This window comes from Phascolarctos cinereus, unplaced genomic scaffold (genome assembly GCF_003287225.1).
Source record: "Phascolarctos cinereus isolate Bilbo 61053 unplaced genomic scaffold, phaCin_HiC Scaffold_726;HRSCAF=1367, whole genome shotgun sequence".
Taxonomy (NCBI): Eukaryota; Metazoa; Chordata; class Mammalia; order Diprotodontia; family Phascolarctidae; genus Phascolarctos; species Phascolarctos cinereus.
The window spans coordinates 37251520-37273261 of NW_027556098.1; the positions used below are offsets into that span (position 1 = coordinate 37251520).

The 21742-nt window shown below is 39.0% G+C and overlaps 1 protein-coding gene across 1 annotated transcript in view; it reads right to left on the reverse strand.

Annotated features, from left to right (window-relative positions):
- TBC1D8 (TBC1 domain family member 8) overlaps positions 1-21742 on the reverse strand; it is a 132979-nt gene that overhangs the window by 110996 nt on the left and 241 nt on the right.

The window sequence follows — 21742 nt, forward strand, 5'->3', positions numbered from 1 at the left end:
CTTGCAAGTACATGAACACTGTAAATTACTCTACATTTGGAAGGATACAACTACACATAGAAATGGGCTGAGGAAGTCTTTGTAATACAAAACACCAGAATTTTTTTTTTAATTAGGTAACCCTTAATAATCCAAAGGTAATGTTGCTGGCCTCAGACACTTACTGGCTGTGTGATCCTGGGCAAATCCCTTCATCCTCTTTGCCTCAGTTTCCTCATCTGCAAAATGAGCTAGAGAAGGGAAATGGCAAACAACCCCAGGATCTTTGCCAAGAAAACCTCAAAGAGGATCACAAAGAGTCAGATGCAACTGAGAAATGGCTGAACATCAGCAAGAACAACAAAAAGCTGCTCTGTGGCCCCCAGGAATCTGTTTCTATTTGACTTTGACCCCACAGTTGTAGAGCAGAGATGTCAAATACATGACCTGCAACATTCTTTCCAAGTCACCCTGAGCCAGATTAAAATGTAATTGGAAAATATTTAACAAAATAAATAAAAATACAGTAAAACATAGATAATGCTAATATGTGGTTTGCTAAATCAATATGCCTTCCTCAGGGAGGCTTATATATGGCTTAGGGGCACATGTCTATTTGAGCTTGACATCACTGATGTAGAGATCAGTTTGGCCATGGAGTCACACCAGAAGAGAGGGTAGGCCATTCTCCGGTGACTCCAGTGGCCGTTAACCTGTGGTAAAGAAGACCTCAGAAGAGGGGTACTTCTATAATTGGATCCTGGGGGCTCAGCACAAGCCTACACAGGCACAATTTTGTTGTTGTTCAGTCATTTTGAGTTGTGTCCAGCTCTTCATGACCCTATTTGGGGTTTTCTTAGCAAAGACACTGGAGTGACTTGCCATTTCCTTCTCCAGCTCATCTGACAGATGAGGAAATGGAGGTAAACAGAGTGAAGTGACTTGAACAAGGTCACCCAGCTATTAAATGTCTGAGGCCAGATTTGAACTCAGGAAGATGAGCCTTTCTGACTCTAGGTCTGGCACTATCCACTGAGCCACCTAGCTGCCCATAAAGATGCAAGGACAGCAGTAAAAAACGTTCCCCTACCATCACCTCAATCATAATGAATATCGACACTTTGGATCAGAGCTCCTTTAATTTTAACCTAGTTGCAACTATTGGTACTTTTACATTCACATCACTCCATCATAGTTGTTTGGTCTTGGGCAACTGGCTAAGATTCTTGGGGCCACAATTTCCTGAGGGGATTGGATTATATTATTTCTAAAGTCCCTTTCAGCTCAAAAATTCTGGGAGACCATGAGTCTGTACAGAGACACAATAATGACGCACTGGGCTTACTGGCAACTGGACTTCATGCTCACAGCTTCCAGCCATGAAAGCCTTCTCCCACGTGACTAAAGGGCTTGAAACCAGCAGCTGGTGCAGCTATTTTTAAATGTGAAAATGAATCCCCCTCATTCCAATCAACCAAGGGCTGGTTACTGAGATTCTACATAAAGGGGAAGAAATGAGGAAGAATAGCCAGATATTCAAAACGAAAGATAGAGACAATGCCACCTCCTTAACCAAGGACAAGTTTGGAAGAGGTTTGACATGTCAATCTATCTCTGAGGCAAACTGAAGAGTTAAAAGTCAATAGATTTCCTTCAAAGTTGTGCTTTTAGACTTGTCAATATGTCATGTCAGAATTTAAGGATCCGTAAGATTTCAGGAGCTAAAACTTAATCTTCTTTCTACTTGGAGTCTCTACTACATTGTACAGTTAAGTATTAAATAAGAAAGATCTAATGTACATGCAAAAGGCTTTGTGAAAACAATGTAGCTCCCCCTACTAATTCATGGGGTCCACAGCAGCAAAATACGCCCATATATTTTAGTGCATTCTTTTTCCATTATACCTTATCCATAAGACAATGCAAAAGTATGCATTTGAAAAAGTCCCTGGACAAAGGATTACAGATTTAGAGCTGGAAGAAATTTTTACAGGTCATCTAATCCAACTCCTTCATTTTAAAGATGATGAAAGTGAGACCCATATAACTGATTGACTTGCCCTGTCACACAAGTAGTAAATGGCAGAGTGAGGATTTGAACCCAATTCCTCTGTTTTCAAACCTGTATTCTGTGCACTGTACCTCATGACTAAAATATTCCTAGCCATATGTTTTGTGGAAGCAAACAAACAAACAAACAAAAAACCAAAGTAGCTCCCCCTTAACTGGGGAACAGCTGAACAAAATGTGGCACGTGAATGTAATCATACAGTAATAAATGACAAATCTGAAGAACTCAAAAAACCACAGGAAAACTTCTATGAACTGATGCAGAGCAGAGAGGAACCAAAAGAAATATGATAACTAAAATCATGCAAACAAAAACAGTACTGAATTTCAGATTAAATGCAATGACCAATCTTGGATGCAGAGAGTAGAGTATGAAACACACTTTTCCTTATCAGAAAGGCAGAGGATGAGGAGTGCAGCAGTGTACCCCCTCTAGCATATGGCTCACGAGGGTTGATTCTAGGGTGGAGTTGAAGTTGGAATATACTAATGTACTATAATTATCACATCTCCAGGGCATAGCTTGGGAGGAACTAGGAAGGCTTCATAAGATTTTTAAGAGAGAGAGAGAGAGAGAGAGAGAGAGAGAGAGAGAGAGAGAGAGAGAGAGAGAGAGAGAGAGAGAGAGAGAGAGAGAGAGAGAGACTGCATAATGTTCTGCCTATAACAAAGCCTTTGCCATCATCATGAAAATAAAAAACAAAGTCTTCCCAGTCTACTCTAGCCTATGTGATTCTCCGACTTCCATGATCTCCCATAGCATTTGGCATTTAGCCAAGAGGTTTAGCACCTTCCATCATTCTCTTTTATACATGTCTTCTCAATTATAATAAAAACTCCTCAAGGACAAGGACTATTTTATAACAATACTTTTGTACAGCCAATTGTGCCTTGCTCAGTGCTAAACACCCAAGCTATTTGCTGACTGAATCACATATATTTCTCACCAACTTCAATTTTAAAAGAATATGGCCAAGTAAAAGGGAGTAAAGGCAGAAACAAATATCTATTATAATGCATTTTGGCAACAAAAAGTTACAAAAGTTGAAATATGTAGTTATGCAGGTACAGACTCCTTCCATAAAAATTACATTATTTATGTTCTTAGATAAAAGAAAGAAGTGTCAGAAATTGTGAAGTTAAAAGTCTAAGATTTGTGTGGGATATTTATTTACAATTTTTTTAAATTTTATTTTTATTCTGAGCTTAAATACCAAATAAAATGGGCATTTCCACATACACAGCACGGTGTATATATGGCATAATATAAATAATATATGACAGAATGTACATAGCTGTTTTATAGAAAGATGAGAAAGAGAGAGAGAGAGAGAGAGCGGGAGAGGGAGAGGGAAAGGGAGGGAGGGAGAGGAAGAGAATATGTAACTAGTTGTTTGCATGTTGTCTCTTCTATTAGAATGTGAGCTCCTTGAGGGCAGGGGGCTAGTTTTGATTTTTCCTTTCTGCTCCCAGTGCTTAGCACAGAGCTTCATGCACACATAGTAAGAACTTAATAAATGTTTGTTTTTGACTGACTTTTTTTGCTATCCTATCCCTATCCTCCCTTTTCACTCCCAACTCAACCATTGGAAGAAAAAAAATCCTAGTGATGAATGTACATACACAAGCAAATAAATTCCCACATTAGCTGTGCCTGAAAAAAAATTATGTCTTATTCTGCATCTTGAGTCCCTCACCTGCCAGGATGTACATAGCATGCTTCATCTTGAGTACTCTGAAATTATGGTTGGTCTTTCCACTGACAGAATTCCTAAATCTTTCAAAGTTGCTTTTCTTTATGATGTTATTTTATATGTTTTCACCTGGTTCTGTCACTTCACTCTTAAACAATTCATATAAATGTTCCCAGGCTTCTTGGAAACTAACCCCTTTAATGATTTCTTACAGCATGATAATATTCCATTATATTTGTATACCAATTTTTTCGGCCATTCCCAAAATGATGGGCACCTTTGTTTCTAGCTCTTGGCTATAACAAAAGGAACTGCTATAAACATATTTGTACATATGAGTACTTTTCCTTAATCTTTGATCTCCTTAGAATATAAGCCCAGTAGTGCTATCATTGGGTCAAAGGGTATGCACAATTTAGTGAGTTTGGGGGCATAATTCCAAATTGCTAAAAGTCCAAAGTTAAAAGGGGCAAAGCACTTTTAATGGTTACATTTATTTGAAAAAAAAAGTTTTCAGAGTGAAGGTTAAAAATGCCATAGTACTGAGGACTCCCTATTTTTTTTGAAGAACAGGTTAAATGTTTTTTATTACAACAATCTGTGAAAATAAGCCAGAAATGGAGGTGGGAATCAACAAGAAGTAAGCAAATACTTATTAAGCATTTACTAGGGAGGAAAAAGGACAAAAAAATTATTACCACATCTCTAAAATTAGCTCCCCTATCAGAGAAAAAAAAGGCTCCTTTCCCAGCAGACTAAAGGTATAACGTTCTCAATAAAGATGAACTGGAATTATAAGTAAATAAAAATATGTAACAGAGGCATTTCTGGAAATAGATTTGAAGCCTCTGTGAAGATGCACCCTATGTGTGCTAGGCATTATAGGCTAAATAGATACGAAGCCTAAACAGTATGTGAAGCAACAGAGACATACCATTCTAACTGTTGCTAATTCACACCCAGGATAGTTCAGTCCTTTCTGTTAACTTTTTTGTTTGTTTGTTTCATCAGGCAATCAGGGTTAACTGACTTGCCCAGGGTCACACAGCTAGTAAGTGTCAAGTATCTGAGACCAAATTTGAACTCAAGTCCTCCTGACTCCAAGGCTGGATCCAGCTCTATCCATAGCACCACCTACCTGCCTCCTTTCTGTTAATCTTGAAAACTTCACAGAATCACAAATTTATTTTCTCAGCCTGTGCACTCCCGGAGTAAAGAACAATGATCCCTACACCTTATTTTCTGGCTACTCATCTCCATGCCCCACCTTTCCCACCCCCCTCCATGAACCTAAACAATACAATAGTACCTCAGTCAACCCAAATCAGGCCATCAAATTTTTGTAAATAAATAACTTCATAAGCACTAGAAAAGCTCACCTTTTAAAGGAACTTTGCACAGAACTTTTTATAAAGCAAAAATTCTAACATTGTTTTTAGATTCATTTGGGTCTTTAGCATATTAGATTTTCTTAAAATTGAGTACATACACATATAATATATACATACAAATGTGTTCAGTTGTTTTCAGTCATGTCCACTCTTCGTGATGCCATTTGGGTTTTTGTTGTTGTTGTTGTTGTTGTTTTTGGCTAGGCAATGGGTTAAGTGACTTGCCCAAGGTCACACAGCTAGTAAGTACCTGAGGCTGGATTTGAACTCAGGACTTCCTGACTCCAGGGCTGGAGCTCTATTCACTATGCCACCCAGCTACCCCCAATGCCATTTGGGTTTTCTTGCCAAAGACATTGAAGTGGTTTAGAGAATCACAGAGCAAGTAAATGGCTGAGGTCAGATTTGAACTCAGGAAATGAGTTGGGAACCCCAGGCTTAGCACTCTATCCACTGAGCCACCTAGCTGCCCCGCATGTACATATGCACATTTGTATTTTGCACACACAAACACATAACATGCTTCCCTTTTTCAATTAGTACACTTACTCTAGTTCAGCCACACACTTTTAGACTCGAAATACACTGATGGAATCAATAAATACTGGCCCAGCGATATTTTATTAATCAACTAGCACTTCTTAAGTGTGTATTATGTGTAATGCACTGTATTTGGTGCTGGGGATGCCAACACAACAATGAAATAATCCTTCCTCCAAGCAGCCTGCTCCTGGGATAAAGGGGAAAGTCAGAGAAGTTTTAGAGCAAAAGAGAAAACTAAAGTTATTTTCACATTAATTCAAATACTAAACTAGTATTTTTATATCCACACTATTTTATACTTGATATTTTCCAAGGGAAAAAAATTGTTAGCATTGAAATTCTCACCTAACCTCTTAGTTCATGTATCATGTTTTCTCCCATGTCTTGGGAGAGACTGTCCCAAATAATAGTAGTATTGTACACTTTGTGTGACAAGATTCGTGTAAAGAGAATAATTTAAAACAACAAAATTATTTCTAAAAACAGTGGTAACTATCTTACATGTAAGTTGTGAGGATTCCAACACCTTTTCTTCTGGTATATCATGTATGTAGTGGGGTGGGGGAGTGCAGTGAAGAGAAATAAAGTGACTCAAGGAAGAGGAGCATGCCACTAACTCCCATAGCCGGTAACTCAAAAATGATCATGCAGAAAACCTGTCAGCAAGCAATGATAATGAGCCTATGCGTGGTCTCTGGCAGGCAAGCCAACTCCAACTCCAGTGAGCTAGCACTACCATCTGATAGGATCTATCCAGATCATCTTTGGTTTTGTCTAATACACATTTGTAGCTACCCTTCTATCCCTCAAACTCCTTGCAATCTCAACCATCTTAAATAGTCCCAAACTCAGAATAATGAAAAAAAAAAGTTGTTGCCTGTTTTGTAATGAGGGATGGTGCATAGGTTATATCTAAATAACTACTAATATTAATAAAAGTGACTATAAATGTATCAGAAAAATATGCCCAAAAGTGTTACAATCCAATTTCTAAAAATAGACATAAAAGGAGCATGTTCTATTTGGGAATTATAACCCCCAGAAGCTTGTATCATTATATATCATGAAGAAGTTAGCAGACACTGGGTGATAAGTATTCCAAGCACAGAAAGTTTAAAAAGAACAAGGAACAGATTTCCTAATAGTAAATGATAAGGGCTAAAAAGGAAAAGAGAGGGGAAGGGAGATAAGGGAAAGGGAGGGGATGGGAAGGAAAAGGAGGGGAGGGAAGGGGAAAGGGAAGAAGGGGAGGGAATGGGAAAGGGAAGGAGGGGAGGGAATGGGAAGGGAAAGGAGTGGAGGGGAAAGAAAGGGTAGAGGAGAGGAAATGAGGGGAAGAGAGGAATGCTTTTCATTCCTGGTATAAATAGAGGAATCATGTGGTGATAATCAGAGTTCTCTAGGCATTGGAGCTTCAACTGTCATCTAACAATCAAGTCCCTAATGCCCTTCCCCATTCCATAGCAAGCAGTGTGGTACAAACAGGCAGCATGAAAAGGAATCACAAATGGATTCAGAAAAAGCCTTCAGTACCTGGAGGCTTAGAAGAGGCTCCAACTACAATCTGTCATTTCAATGTGGGTGTTCCAGTGATATAGATCAAAACCCATTCATGCCTGCCCATCCTGTGTGACTCTCATCCATGTCCTCACAGAAATGCACCACAGAGGATTCTAATGTTGGGAAATGGGTGGTGTGAAACACAGTTCCAGAGGACTGATGATAAAGAATGTTATGCACCTCTTGACAGAGTGATGACGGATTCAAGAAGCAGAGGGAGACATATATTTTTGGACATGGCCAATGAAGGAATCTGTTTTGTCTTACTACATATATTTTTGTAAGAGTTTCTTTTTCTATTTTTTTCCGAGGGGGTGTTGGAGAGAAAATAAATACTTGTTTCTTTAAAAATAATTAAAATTTCAAGAGTCAACAGGCTATAATTAAGGTTAGTCTTGGGAAAATGGATTTTGTCAAAAATAAAAGTGTAGTTTCATGAGAAAAACTAAAGAATATGTGCCAAAAATCTTGTGAACTCAATGCCAAATTGCATAAAATGTGATGTGGCAGAGGGAGGACATACTGCATATTAAAAGTTTTTTAAAAGATATTTTATCTTTTTTGAAGAACATTTTCCACAGAAGCAGGACAAAATCCTCTAAATAATTATAATGTGCCCTTGTCTTCCACATAATATGTTTATCTTATTGAATATTAAATAGGTACAAAAAGGAAAAATATCTTGGCACACCCCAAAAAAAACCCCAGTAGTGTAACAATAGAGTGAAGAATATAAATTCATCTTCTGATGAAAAGAAAACCAAATCTTTTGAAGAGTAATTTGTAAACTGAGGCCCTCATGGACTCAACTATCTCCTCTTAAATCATATTCTCTAATTTGGTGTCTTTAATTGTGTCAAACAAGCTTACTAGACTCCTTTGTCTCATGTTTTCAACTAAAATATCTTCCTACTCCTAAAGCTAAGCCGAACTTGGAAGAAACAGTTCAACTAACTATATTAAGGGAAGGGTAATGATAGAGAAACTTAAATCATAGGAATTAGCACTATAAGGGAACTCAGAGAGAAAAACTAGTCTAAATCCTTTTATTTGATAGATAAGAAATTGGCTCAGAGAGCTTGTGACTTTTACACAACATCACACAGTAGTAACACAGCCAGGTCTGACTCCAAATCCAATTTTTTTTTTTCACCACCAGGCAGATCAATGGAAAATGAGTGCTTTGTACGAAAAAAAAAAATACAGTTGAATGTCACAATTTTCTAAGGTGCCTATATACTTTCCATATACTTTGAATGGCTAGCACAGTTTCTATTATTTTTCAGTTCAATCTATCCACAAGTAATTTTCTTAGTGACAAGAAACTTTTTAAATAAGAGAAACAAAAAGGTGAAGAAATACTGAGGAATTTGATTTTAAAAACAAAACAAGCCTAGGCTTAAGGTTTTTTTCATCAATATTTATTGAGTGCCCACAATGTATTAGTCATTCTTTGTCTAGAACAGCCAGAATAGACCCTGGAGGAGATTATATTTTTAAAGTGTATTTGTTTTGTTTTCATGCACTGCATACCTCCCATAGGACAAGAGGTGAAGAACAAAAATAGATAAATTTCAGATTGAAGTGGTGATGGGTAATAAACAAAACTTATGGCTGTTAATTCTATTGGGGAAATGATTCTGGTTTTCTTAGAAATTACTGGCCTTACTTTATCACCAGTTAGCTACAAGAATGTGTGTCTGTTGGCACAGAGCACAAATTACTCTACGAGGAACAGTCAGCATAAGGGATAGAAAGCTAAACCTAGAGCTAGGAATTTTTCCTCACACATTTATAAGCTGTGTAACCATGGGCAGATTACTTAATTTCTTTGAGCCTCAGTTTCCTTAGCTGTAAAGTGGGAATGATACTACTTGTACCTTTGGTAGCTAATCTCATGAGGTTTTGGAGAATTCAAATGAAATAATGTACATTTTTGCTTCACAAACCTTAAACTACTATGTAAATTTCTACTGTTATTAATAAGAATTATTATTACCACCGTGATGCTAAATAGAATCAAGCAGAACTAGAGTGGGGCATCTCCAAATAAAAGATACAACTGGTTCCTGCATGCCTTCTGCTATCTTAATTCCATACATTAAAAACAAAACTTCCAACTTCAACACTAGGGGAAAAATCTTTCTCAATTCTAAGATTGTGAATTTTCCCTATTACAGGAAGAATAAAGAAATGAGAAAACTGGAATCAGAGTCAGAGGACCTTGGTTCATACCTAGGTCTACCACTTACAAGTTTGTCACTTGTGCAGGTCACTCAACTTCCTTAGTTTTCTCATGTATAAAATGGGGTTAGTAGAATTTGTGGTACCTTACCTTACAGGGTTGCTGTAAGGATAAAATGAAATAATCTATGTCAATCACCCCTTTAAGTGTAGTAGAAACATGAGCTATATCGTAACAAATCTTATTCTGCAATTATAGGTCTCTCCTAATTTGAGGAGTTGCTCAAATATGCAGAATGCTATTTGGTTTTTTTTTGTTAACATACAAAAATGATTATAGAAAATGTTTGTACCAGGAGTGAAAGAGTCATCAGTTTCATTTTTTTTAAAGTGTTCCTTTGTCCACCAGAATACAAAAATAGCAGTACCTCTAGATTAGCAATGCTAAACGAAGATTTCTATGTTCATCCATTGCTCCCTATTAGGCTTTAGAATTTAAAAGACTACAGGTCTTCAAATACTTAGCTGCTCTTGGACACCCCTATATATCTTTAAAAATCTTTTGCCACCTACATATTTCCAACCCTACTCATCACTCATGCACATATTACAACCATACAACATTCCCTGAAAGACATAAGAGATAAGTTTATTCAACAATTCTCTGATTTTTAACATCAATCTAGGTATAAAACAAGGAAGACACATTTGTCAAAAGGTATTTGCCACTGTCATGGAAGCTGTCCAGAACAGTCCAGATGAAAAAAGAATTCCCTATAGATACTGAGGCACTCCAGATGCTTCTTTTTGCAGATGATATTATACTGATTAAATCTAGCCCTGGAACACAGAGAGCCATAATCACATAAAGATTTCACCTTAATTATCTACAGAGAAAATATCCAAGTGAATGAAGAGTACCTACTTGCTCAGACTATGTTATTGCAATTGGACAAGCAAACCATAGAGTGGATATATCAATATATCTGTCTTGCACAGACAGTGGACCCAGAGTTGAATAAGAGGAAGAAAGAAGGGTGGATTGCCTTTGGGAAATTGTATAGTAGAAAAGTCCACCCTTTTAACATCAATATTCTTCTGGTGATGCTAGGTGGCAGTGAGTAATGGAATACCATAGTCACCAAAGATTTAGAGTTGTGGGTCTCCCAAAAGTCCTTGGAGAGGCACATAATGGGCATGAGCAGGCTGACACACATAAGTATTGAAGAAAAATACAGAAAAATTAGTGAAAACTCTACCAGAGTGATACATAAATGCAAAAGGTGGTGAGATGAAAGCATATAGCAAGACTAAGGAATAAGCGTGAAGGATGGAGCTGAGACAAAAGAGTAGATGCAGGAACTTACCTGAACTCTTCTGGTTTCCCTGCCAGACTAAAGGATAAGTAATGCAAAGTCTGTGTGCTCCTCTGGTGGATTTACAATGTTAAGAGATGTAGAAGGCCTGCCCCCTCCCCAAACACATTGGAGGAAGCCTCTATGGAGGAAACATGGGCAAAAGCCCCACAGGATGAAGAGGATTCCATTCCTCACACTATAGGAGTACTCTTATCATTAGGATCACAGATCCATCAAAGTAAGGTATACCTGAAAAGGTCTTCCAAGCTAGTTTTCATTCAATTTCTCTACTTCTTCATCCTTTGCAACAGATAGTTCAAAAAAAGACAATTATCATGCTAGAATTAGCTTCATTGTGGTCTGTTAGCTTATGATTATCACAAGCATAGCAAATAAACCTGATGACCCAAGCCTACAATAAAACATTTCTCTTTGGAAATGTTACGTGCCTTAGGGCATACGATGAAATCTATATCACCTACTCAGAATGTGGTACAGTGGAAAGAGTGTTGAATGAGGAATCAGAGGACCAATCCCTACTTCAATATATCTATATCTATATATGTATGTATATTTCTGTATCTATTTATATATGTGTGTGTGTGTGTATATATGTATGTATATTTCTGTATCTATTTACACATATATATGTATGTGTGTGTGTGTGTGTGTGTATATATATATATATATATATACATATACACACACACACACACACACACACACACACACACACGTTGCTTGGAGAAGTCACTTCAATATCTCTGGTCTCAGTTTCATCATCAAGGAAATGAGAGGTCTGGCTAGATAACCTCTAAGATTCTTTCCACCTCAACTGGATTATTATCATGGCATAAATTAATCAAACAAGAAGTTTTTAAATGCCTATTTAATATGTACCCATATGGTGTAAAGACGAATAGTCAGGTGTCATTGGTCCTCTTTGAAAACAAAGGACATACAACAACAACCTGTATCATAGGTATTATGCTAGGGTGGGAAAACAAAGACAAAATCAAAACAGCCCCTGCCCTCAAAGAGGTTACATTCTGCTGGAGTGAAGGGGATACTATGTTCACAAATTCTTAAGATTAGTAAGAAAGTAAATACAAAGTAATATTAAGAGGTAGGGACTAGCATCTGGGGTGTGGGAAAAGAATAAGCAAAAAAAAAAAAAGCTGAGCTTTGAGAAAAAGAACAACAAGGTATTGTTAAAAGGCAGAAATGGGGAGGGAATGCATTCCAGGCAATGCAAAGATACAGTGAGAGAAGTTGGAATGTCATGCGTGAGCAACAGCAAACTGTCCAGTTTGGCTGGAAGTTATGAGTGTGTAAAGGGAAATACTGTGTAAGAAATCTGGAAAGGTAGGCTGGAGTCAGATTAAAGACTTTTAATGGCCAAAGGAGGAGTTTGCATTTTACCCTGGAGACAACAGGGAACCATTAGAACTTATTGAAGCAGGGAAGTGACTCAGGCCAGTGCTTTAGGAATATTTGGCAACTGTGGGGAGAGATGGATTGAAGACAAGAGAGTCTGGAGAATGGGAGACCAATTAAGAAAGCTATTTTAACAGTCCAGGAGAGATGTAATAAGGACCAAAACAAGGGTGGTTGTCATGTAAGTGGAGGAAAGGGAACAGATGTGAGAAAATGTTGTGGAGATAGAATAAACAAGACTTGATGACTGATTGGACATGGGGCTATAAGGAAAAAAGAAGAGTGAGTGCCTGGAAGGATGGCATTGCCTTCAACAGAAATGGAGAGGTATGAAACAGGGTAGATTGGAGGATGGGAGAGGAGATAGAGTTCTGTTTTGGATGTATTGATACCTATTGTTATCCTACTGATACCAATGGGACATATAATTCAAAATACCACCGAGAAAGACGAAGGTTAGATTTATGTATAGACGAGAGTCCAGGATAGAAACTGAGGATCCACCTCCAGTTACAGGAGTAAAAGACAAAAGACACTGAGGAACAGGAGGAGAACCAAGAGAAAGCAACATCAGGAAAACCCCAAGAGCTGTGAAAGTAGGGTCAACCCTGTTAAATGCTACAAGAAGACTGATTAACTGAGAAAATCAGTGAGTTTTATTAGATCATTTTTATTAGATAATCATGAGTACATTACTCTTACTACATTCAAATGAAATGCAATATGTCATATGTAAGAAAGCACTATTATAGGGCCCAGGGATGAATTGTTTAGTTCAGAAAGACCTGTGATTTAAATAATCAATGGAGAGAATTTTTTTGCACTTGTTTCTACTCCATTTGCAATCTATAATCTGAGAGAGTAATCTGGGACACTGAGTATGGGTGACTTGCCCAGGGTAACACAATGAAGCCAGTGTGTACAGAAGGTTAGGACTCAGTCCCCATGTTGCTTCTTTCCTTATCACTATGCCACTTCATGTTACTTTGCCACATTTTTTTTTAAATGTTTAAGAAATCATCCAAATCAGAGGGGTCAAACATGCAGTCCACAACACTTGGAGGTGTGGAGGGGGTGGTGGTGAACCAGATTAAAATGTAATATGGACTTAACAAAATAAACAAATACAATAAAACACAGATAATATTACATTTTAAAACTAAATCAATCTGTACCCCACAGGGATCCTTATGTACAATTTAGTGACCCTCACTCCTATTTGAGTTTGATATCACTGATCTAAATTACAACAAACTTGGTCATAATTTATTGGAAATCATATTAATCAAAGGAAGTGATTCCAGAATTGAACAAGAGAAAAAGAGAGCTTTATTGCCTTTGGGAAGTTGCAAGTTCCTTCAAGGAGCTCAAGCTTTTTTTTTTTTAATCCAAGGCCCATGTTTTTTCTATTTTAATTTTAATTTTTTTTATATTCTGAACTTGACAAACACCTGCAAACAATAGCATTTCCACATAAAAAGAAGAATAGAAACAGGCTTACAGGTGATACCACAAATCTCTACCACACAAAGCTTGCCCCTTTTTTCTTTAAAACAGATATAAATTCAGCAAGTTTGTTTCAAAGCTGTTGCACTTGTCTCTGTTTCCTTCAGAATCTCTTTCTGTGCTCTTCTGCATCTTTAAAAAAACATAACTGATGCTCTTATTCTTTCGAGAAAGCCCCTCTTGTTTCTATCAATATCAATATCAACACAACTCTCCCCACAAAAAATTTAAGTTCTCTATTATCAATAAATAAGCATAGTCAACCAAAATAAGTCCACACACTGAGGGCCCATCTTCTTAATAAAAATATTTTTTTTGCCAATGAAGTTGCCTGGAATACTAAAATAATGAAAGAATTGAGTTAAGCATGGTGAAGATGACCATGACATGTTCAAAACAAGAAATTATAAAGGAGAAGTATAACGGATGTCAAAGAAAAGTATAATACCCAGATCAGATAAGGTGGTCATGCAGAGCCAATGTACAACCAATTGTGCTTCACTGGTATCCTTACAAAATCAAAACAAGTTGAGGACAGCACACAAAATATCGACTGGACACCATATGGAAAATTTATCAGAAGACATGGCAAGATTCACAAGGATGGACAAGCAGAGTTGGGTTATGATCTATACTGCTGGAGAGAATATCTCCAGCTATGAAAATAGCCCAAAGATCAATTCATATCATCAAGCCATAAGAGGGCACAGAAATGAAGATATTGAAAACACCAGAGGATAAAAGCAAGAAAGTCCTCAAAAGGGCAGACCTGGTCTCTGATAGATGAGCACAGAACTCTTTCATTTTTTTTAAATTTTATTAATTTATTTTGATTTATCAACAATCACTTTCATATGCTTTTGAGTTTAAAATTTTTCTCCCCCTTCCTCCCCACCACTCTCCCCAAGACGGCACACAATCTTACACAGGCTATACATTTACATTCCTACTAAACGTATTTTCACATTAGTGAAGTTGTAAGTAAAAATTACTCACTAGTGTTTTTTTTTTTCGGCAATTGGGGTTAAGTGACTTGCCCAGGGTCACACAGCTAGTAAGTGTCAAGCATTTGGTCTGAGGCCAGATTTGAACTCAGGTCCTCCTGACTTCAGGGCCGGTGCTCTATTCACTGTGCCACCTAGGTGCCCCAAGTGCTTTGCTTTTGACCACCGCCTCCCTCAGTCCCTCCCCCTCCCTTTCCCTTTTCTCGCCTTTTAGCCTTACAGATTCTTCCCTCCCTTCTATCCCTCCTCCCTTTTCTTTCCCCTTTTCCTTCCTACTGCCTATAGGGCAAGTTAGATTTCTATACCTAACTGATTATGTTATTTCCTTATTGAGCCAAATCTGATGAGAGTAAGGTTCAAACAATGCCCACCCCCCTCCCTTCTTTCCCTCTGCTGTAATAGGATTTTGTGTCTTTTCCTGTAATATAATTTACTTGTCTGCCTCCTCCTTTCTCAGTACATTTTCTAAGATCAGACTAATCCACTTACTTGGATTCATTTAACCCACTTGATTAGATTTTTTTTTATCATTACATCAAAGTCAACTAATATCACCCCTTTATGTATACTCCTTTAACATGGTGGAATAACAATACAATTCTCAAGAGTTACAAGTGTCATCTTCCCTTGTAGGGATGTAAACAGTCCACCTTTATTAACAACATTTTGTATCTTTCTGTCCCATTTACCTTTTTATGTCTTTCTTGAATCTTGTACTTGAAGATTAAATTTTTTGTTGAGCTCTGGTCTTTTTATCAGGAAGGTTTGGAAGTCCCCTATTTCATTGAACATCCATCTCCTCCCTTGAAAAATCAAGCTCATTTTTGCAGGGTAGTTGATCCTTGGCTGCAGTCCAAGCTCCTTTGCCTTAAGGAATATCATGTTCCACGCCCTGCAGTCTTTTAATGTAGAAGCTGCAAGGTCCTGTGTAATCCTGACTGTGGTTCCATGATATTTAAATTGTTTCTTTCTGGCTGCTTGCAGCACCTTCTCTTTCATCTGGTAATTTTGGAATTTTGCTATTATATTCCTTGGCTTGTCAATTTGGGATCTCTTTCAGGTGGTGAGTGGTATTCTTTCTATGGTTATTTTACCTTCTGGTTCTAGGACTTCTGGGCAGTTTTCCTTTATGATTTCCTGAAAGATACTGTCCAGGCTCTTTTTTTCATCATGATTTTCAGGTAGTCCAATAATTTTTAAATTGTCTCTCCTGGATCGATTTTCCAGGTTGGTTGTTTTACTGATGAGGTATTTTAAGTTTTCATCTATTTTTTCATTTTTTTGTTTCTGTTTGACTGATTCTTGCTCTCTCATAGAGTCATTAGTTTCCATTTGTCCAATTCTAATTTTTAACAGATTGTTTTCTTCTGTTAGTTTTTGTACTTCCTTCTTCAATTGGCCAATTGTATTTTTAAGGGATTTGTTTTCTTCAGTGTACTTTTTTCCAGTTTGCCAATTGTGTTTTTTAGGGACTTGTTTTCTTCAGTGTACTTTTTTTCCAATTGGCCAATTGTATTTTTTAAGGACTCTTCTACCTCTCTCATTAGACTTTTAAAATCCTTCTTGAGCTCTTCTAAGAAGGCTTTTTGGGCTTCAGACCAGTTCATATTCCCTTTTGATGTTGCAGATGTGGGTTTGTTGACAATGTTGTCCTCTTCAGAATTTCTGTCTTGATCTTCACTCTTCTCATAATATGAATCTATGGTACGTTTCTTTTTACTCATGGTGTTTTTTTTATTCCCTGGCCTTTAAAGAGATTGAGCTCTCCTGCTGGGGAACAGAGGGCACTGACCCAAGCTTCTTGTGTTGGGAGCCTAGGTCTTGGTCACTGGTTTTGTGTGCTGGGGCCTCTTATGTTGGCAATTGGAAGCTGTAGGGTTCTGGTAGCTTACCTCAGTTGGGCTGGAATCAGCAAGGCTGGAACTTTCAGGCAATTCTAGGTTGCCTGCTTTTCCTTTCCTTTAGCTTTCTTCAGCTCCTTTTAGATGGGTGCTGCAGGGTGTTTATCTGCCTGGGGCCCCTTGTAATGCTGCCTCCCTCTTTCTGCTAATGCCCTGGGAGATTCCTTTGAGGTAGAGTGCTGAGGCACTTGGTGGTTTTCTGAGCTGGTTTCCACCAGCTCCCCCGCCCTCACTGAGGCACTTGGAGGTCCAGGTGTTGGTGTTTGCCTGCCTTACCACCTGGGCTTCAGGATCTCTTCCTGGGGTTCTGACAGCTTACCTGGTGTTGGGTTGGAATCAGCAAGGCTGGGGCTTTATGAAGACTTTAGGTTGCTTTCTTCAGCTCCTTTCAGATGGATGCTGCAGGGTGCTTATACTCCTGGGGCCCTTTGTAGTGCTGCTTCCCTTATTTTTGCTGAGGCACTGGGAGACCTGTTTGCTAGGCTGCTGCACTACTGTTCCCTGTCTTTCTTCTAGTTCAGCTGTTCCAGGGTTCGTTTGGTTTTTTTTGGGGGGTGATGTTTTCAGAGATTGATAGGGGAGGGTGAGACTGACTACCTCTTTACTCTGCCATCTTGGCTCCTGGAAGTGGAAGCCCGAACTCTTTCATTTTTATAAAACATTTTAAATAGTTGTGGTAAACCAGATGGATGGGGTAGAAGAAAATTATGACCTACTAATTTCTCTATTTTCTCCAAAATGCTCATTCTTAGCACATCCTATAATCCCAGGGCAGCCTGAACTTTAAAATTATTTAAGGGTCCAACTAGGCTTGGTACCATGGCCAACTTAATATTGCATAGTTGTTTATTTCTCTTTGGATGCACCCACATCATTAATGTTGGCACTCTGAAAACCTCGAACAGTGGCATGCTTAGCAAAGGTAAAAGTCTGACCCATAACTGGTATGGTCAGTCCAAGTGAGAATCATTGAGTCTATCTGGACTGACTTACATTGACCTAGAGATTAACTGCCTCTTTTATGCTAAACCTACTTGTTTTATACTTGATGAGGTGAGGGAGAAGTGTTTCTACACTTTCACTGACACCTAGGGAGTTGGCAGCACTCCTGGCCCCAAAGGTGAGTGTGAACCTGGAAAAACAAATGAAGACTGTCACTGACCTCTTTGAATTCCTCAAATTTAGGAACAAGGCAGCTTAAACCCTGGAGGGTAAAGATGAGTTTACTTATTCTGTTGCCTGTACCAGTAGTACAAGAATTAGGTTTATTACCTCTTCACCTACCCCAGCCCTTGCTATTTTTTCCTTTTTTGAAAAAGTAAAGGTTATAAAAGAATGGGATGATCATCCCCCTCAAGTGTTCTGCTTCTGTGTTCAAGAGCTCTAATCGTTTATCTCTCTATTTCTCCCTAGGCCTTACTTTTCCTAAACCCATTCTTCATTTATTACTTGATCTCCAAACCCACCATTTCTGTTCCAGGCCAGCACTCCTGCTCTGGCTACACTCTCCTCTCTTTCCTACCATAATCCCTTAGTAAAGTTCAGCACCATATAAAAATTAAGACTTATAGGACTGGAGCTAAAAGGGACCTAAGAGACTATTTCATCCACCCCTCTCATTTTACAGGTGAGAAATTAAAGCTTATAGAAGCTCGCTTTGTCCAAGGTCACAGGAAGCTAGTGGCAGAATCAGTACTAAAACCCAGGTCTTCTGACTATGTTGTTCAGTTCTTTCAGTCATGGTCGACTCTTCATGACCCTATTCGGATTTTCTTGGCAAAGATACTGGAGTGGTTTGCCATTTCCTTCTCTAGCTCATTTTACAGATGAGGAAACTGAGGCAAACTGAGTTAAATGATCCAGGGTCACACAGCTGGTAAGTGTCTGTGGCCAGATGTGAACTCATGTCTTCCTGACTCCAGGCCACCTAGCTGCTCCTAGGCCCATAGTACAGGTTTGTTTTTTTTCACAATTGTCTACTATATTTTATCCATAGTATTACTTGAACTGTGTCTTTCTCTCTTGACTTTCTGCAAAAGTCAAGGAATTTCTCAAATTTCATTTTTCCAAACATCTTACTCCAAATTTTTAGGGTTTAAAAGAATGAATTTCTCTCAAAATTTATTCAGAGTATTCTTTCCTTTCTGAGATCTCTAATGTTACCAGATTAAACTCCTATGATTTCCCAAACCTTCATAACAGTGATGTTTCTCTTACTCTGTGTTAGAGCATAAGGTTCCCTTTAAGGACAATCTGACCTGATAACTCAGGGTCTTTCCAATTACAAAACAAATGCAACTTGTTTCATGGTCTCACATCTACAAGTGAATGGCATAAAACTGAAAAGCTCTGTGCCACCACTAAGGTCAACAAGGTACACTGTGTCCCTAGGAAATTAAACTCAGGAAACCTGAGTTCTTTCAATTCCTAGGGCCAACACCCTGAACACCCTCTGCCTCTGGGTTTTTTTTTATTTTGTTCTTTAGGATTGTGTGTGTGTGTGTGTGTGTGTGTGTGTGTGTGTGTGTGTGTGTGTGTGTGTGTGTGTTGGACAAGTGAGGTGTGGTGGATAGAGTGCTGCACTTGGAATCAGGAAGACCTGTGTTCAAATCCTTTCTCTGATACATACTAGCTGTATGACCCTTGGAAAGTCACTCAATCTCTCTGGGCCCCAGTTTTCTCATTTGTAAAATGAGAAGATTGAACTAGATGTCTTCTCAGTCCCTTCCAGCCCTAAATCTATGATCCTAAGAGAATATTACCACTTACACTTGTTAGGTTCACTAGACTGTTCTCACAGTTATAATCAAGAAACAATTAGAACCCAGGCCTGGGGAAACACTAATGGATTCAATGACATCAAATGGAACGAGGTCTTAATGTATCAAAACTGCTTTGAATCTATCATTAATTACTGGACAACCTATAATGTGCCCAATGATATACAGCTTGATAAGCCAACAGGAAGTCTTATAGACTCCCTCCCATACCCCTCCTCCCCAAATAGTTCTTGTTTCAACAGATACTTTCAACTTTCCATTTCACTCAAATCCAGAGTGTCCTGCCAATCTTGAAGATCTATCATGCTTAACTCCAAGCTGATATTCAAGTATATATCCTAAAAAGTACGTCTCCCCAAATCGAATCTTTCCTGTCTCCTTAAATTCATTCTGAATAATGATAAGAACTCTTCTCTTTAAGACCCTCTAATAGTTTATTTTTATTGTTATTCAGTCATTTTTTGGTCATGTCTGACTACTTGTAATTTCATTTGGGGTTTTCTTAGCAAAGAGACTTCTCCTCCATTTCCTTCTCCAGCTCATTTTACAAATGAGGAAACTGAAGCAAACTAGGTTAAGAGACTTGCCCAGGGTCATACAGTTAGTAAGTGGCTGAGGCCAGATTTGAACTCAGGAAGATGAGTCTTTCTGACTTTAGGCCAAGCACTCTATCCACTTCTCCACCTAGCTGCCCATGACTCTTTTTGATCAAATCTAAATTCCTGTGTCTAGCTAGCATCTAACTTTATGTTCCAATACAAATAACCTGATCCTCTTCCTTCAGAGAGAGCATTCTTCCCATTGACACCTCCCACTCACATGGCAAGAGCAATGACACCCAAAGTATCCCTTTCCTCCATTTAGAATGCTATCCTTGATCTTCTCCACCTATCCAACTCCTACTCATTTTTAGAGGCTCAGTTTAAGTCACATCCCTACAAGCAAAGTACTCTGACCCACAATGCTAACTCCTTTCTCTGAATACCTGTATCACAAAACTTTCCAATCATACAGTTTTTTATCTCATTTTCTCACATATTTTATAGTACTCAAACTACTCCTGCATTCCCTACTGCACCTAGTACACAGCTGTGCCTACAGTTATCCCAGTTGATGAAACTTGTTGACCAATTCCCTTGGTTTTTATATGGCATTTCTTAACACACCTTTGTCTCTTCAGCAAACGTTTAGTAATCACCTTCTAAATTCAAGGTTTTGTGCTAGATGCTGGAGACAGATTAAAAAAAAATAACCAACAACCGATCGTGCTCTGTCCTCAAAGAGTTTACTTTCTATTGTATTAATTTAGGATTTCTTTCCTACTTTAACAATCCAGATTTTTTTGTCTGAGATCATCCCTTAGAGGAAACTAAAGCCAAAAAAAAAAAAGTTAAACCGTTTCATTTTGCAATCAGGAAGACTGGATTTAGAAATGACAGTACAGTAACTCCTCCAGCTTCCCCTCCCTCGCTATTGTGATAACCCCACAAGTACCTCTTGTATCGAGGCATACAGAGCTGAGAGTCTGGAGCTACCCATTCCCCGAAGAGCCACCCCCACAAAAAAAGTTTAGCAATCCTCGTAGGTGAACCTAATTCCTCAGTTTTCTTAGCTGGGCTGAACCAGATACGATCCTACCCCGTTAAGTATCCACCTGGAACCCTGCTACCCTTTCCCAGACGCTAACCCAGGCTTCCTCAAAGGATGGCCCTAGGGCAGACTGCACACACTCCATCCCCGAGGGTTATCGCCAAGCACCTGCACAGGTGGAAACAGAATTTCCTGCTTCTTTCTACACAAAGCCTATCTCTCTAACTCAGGCCCTCAATCAAACTCTTGTTTACTCAAAGGCAGTTTTCCTCCTGCAGTTCTCTAATGAAGTTGGGCCGCCTAGCTTCCCCCGTAGCCTTCCACCCGCCAGACCTCTCACACCACAGCCTAGAACGGTTTTTGCAAGTGCAATTAGAAAGAAAATCCCCAATCCCAAGAACCACCCAGTGACTCCTTCACCTCCAACTCGATAACTCGCAACTAGGTGGTAGCTGACCAGTGCCAGCTGAAGAGGTTCGACATGCCCCTTCTCCAGCTGTGCCCAGCAGCCCAAGGAGGGGGAAACCTCCAGGGGGTCGTCCCATTTAGCTAGGAACGCTCTGGGCTCCGCCGTCTGCCCAGTATCCAAGCTCCCTCTCCTGACCTCCAAAGCTACCCCCTCGTTCTTTTGTCCCCAACCCGCTGCTCAGCCCGGCCGTCGGGCTCCCCCCTCCCTCGACCCCAGCAGTGGCCTTGCCCGGCTGTCCGACCTTCTCCCTGCGGAGCCCCGAGAGCACCTGGGCTC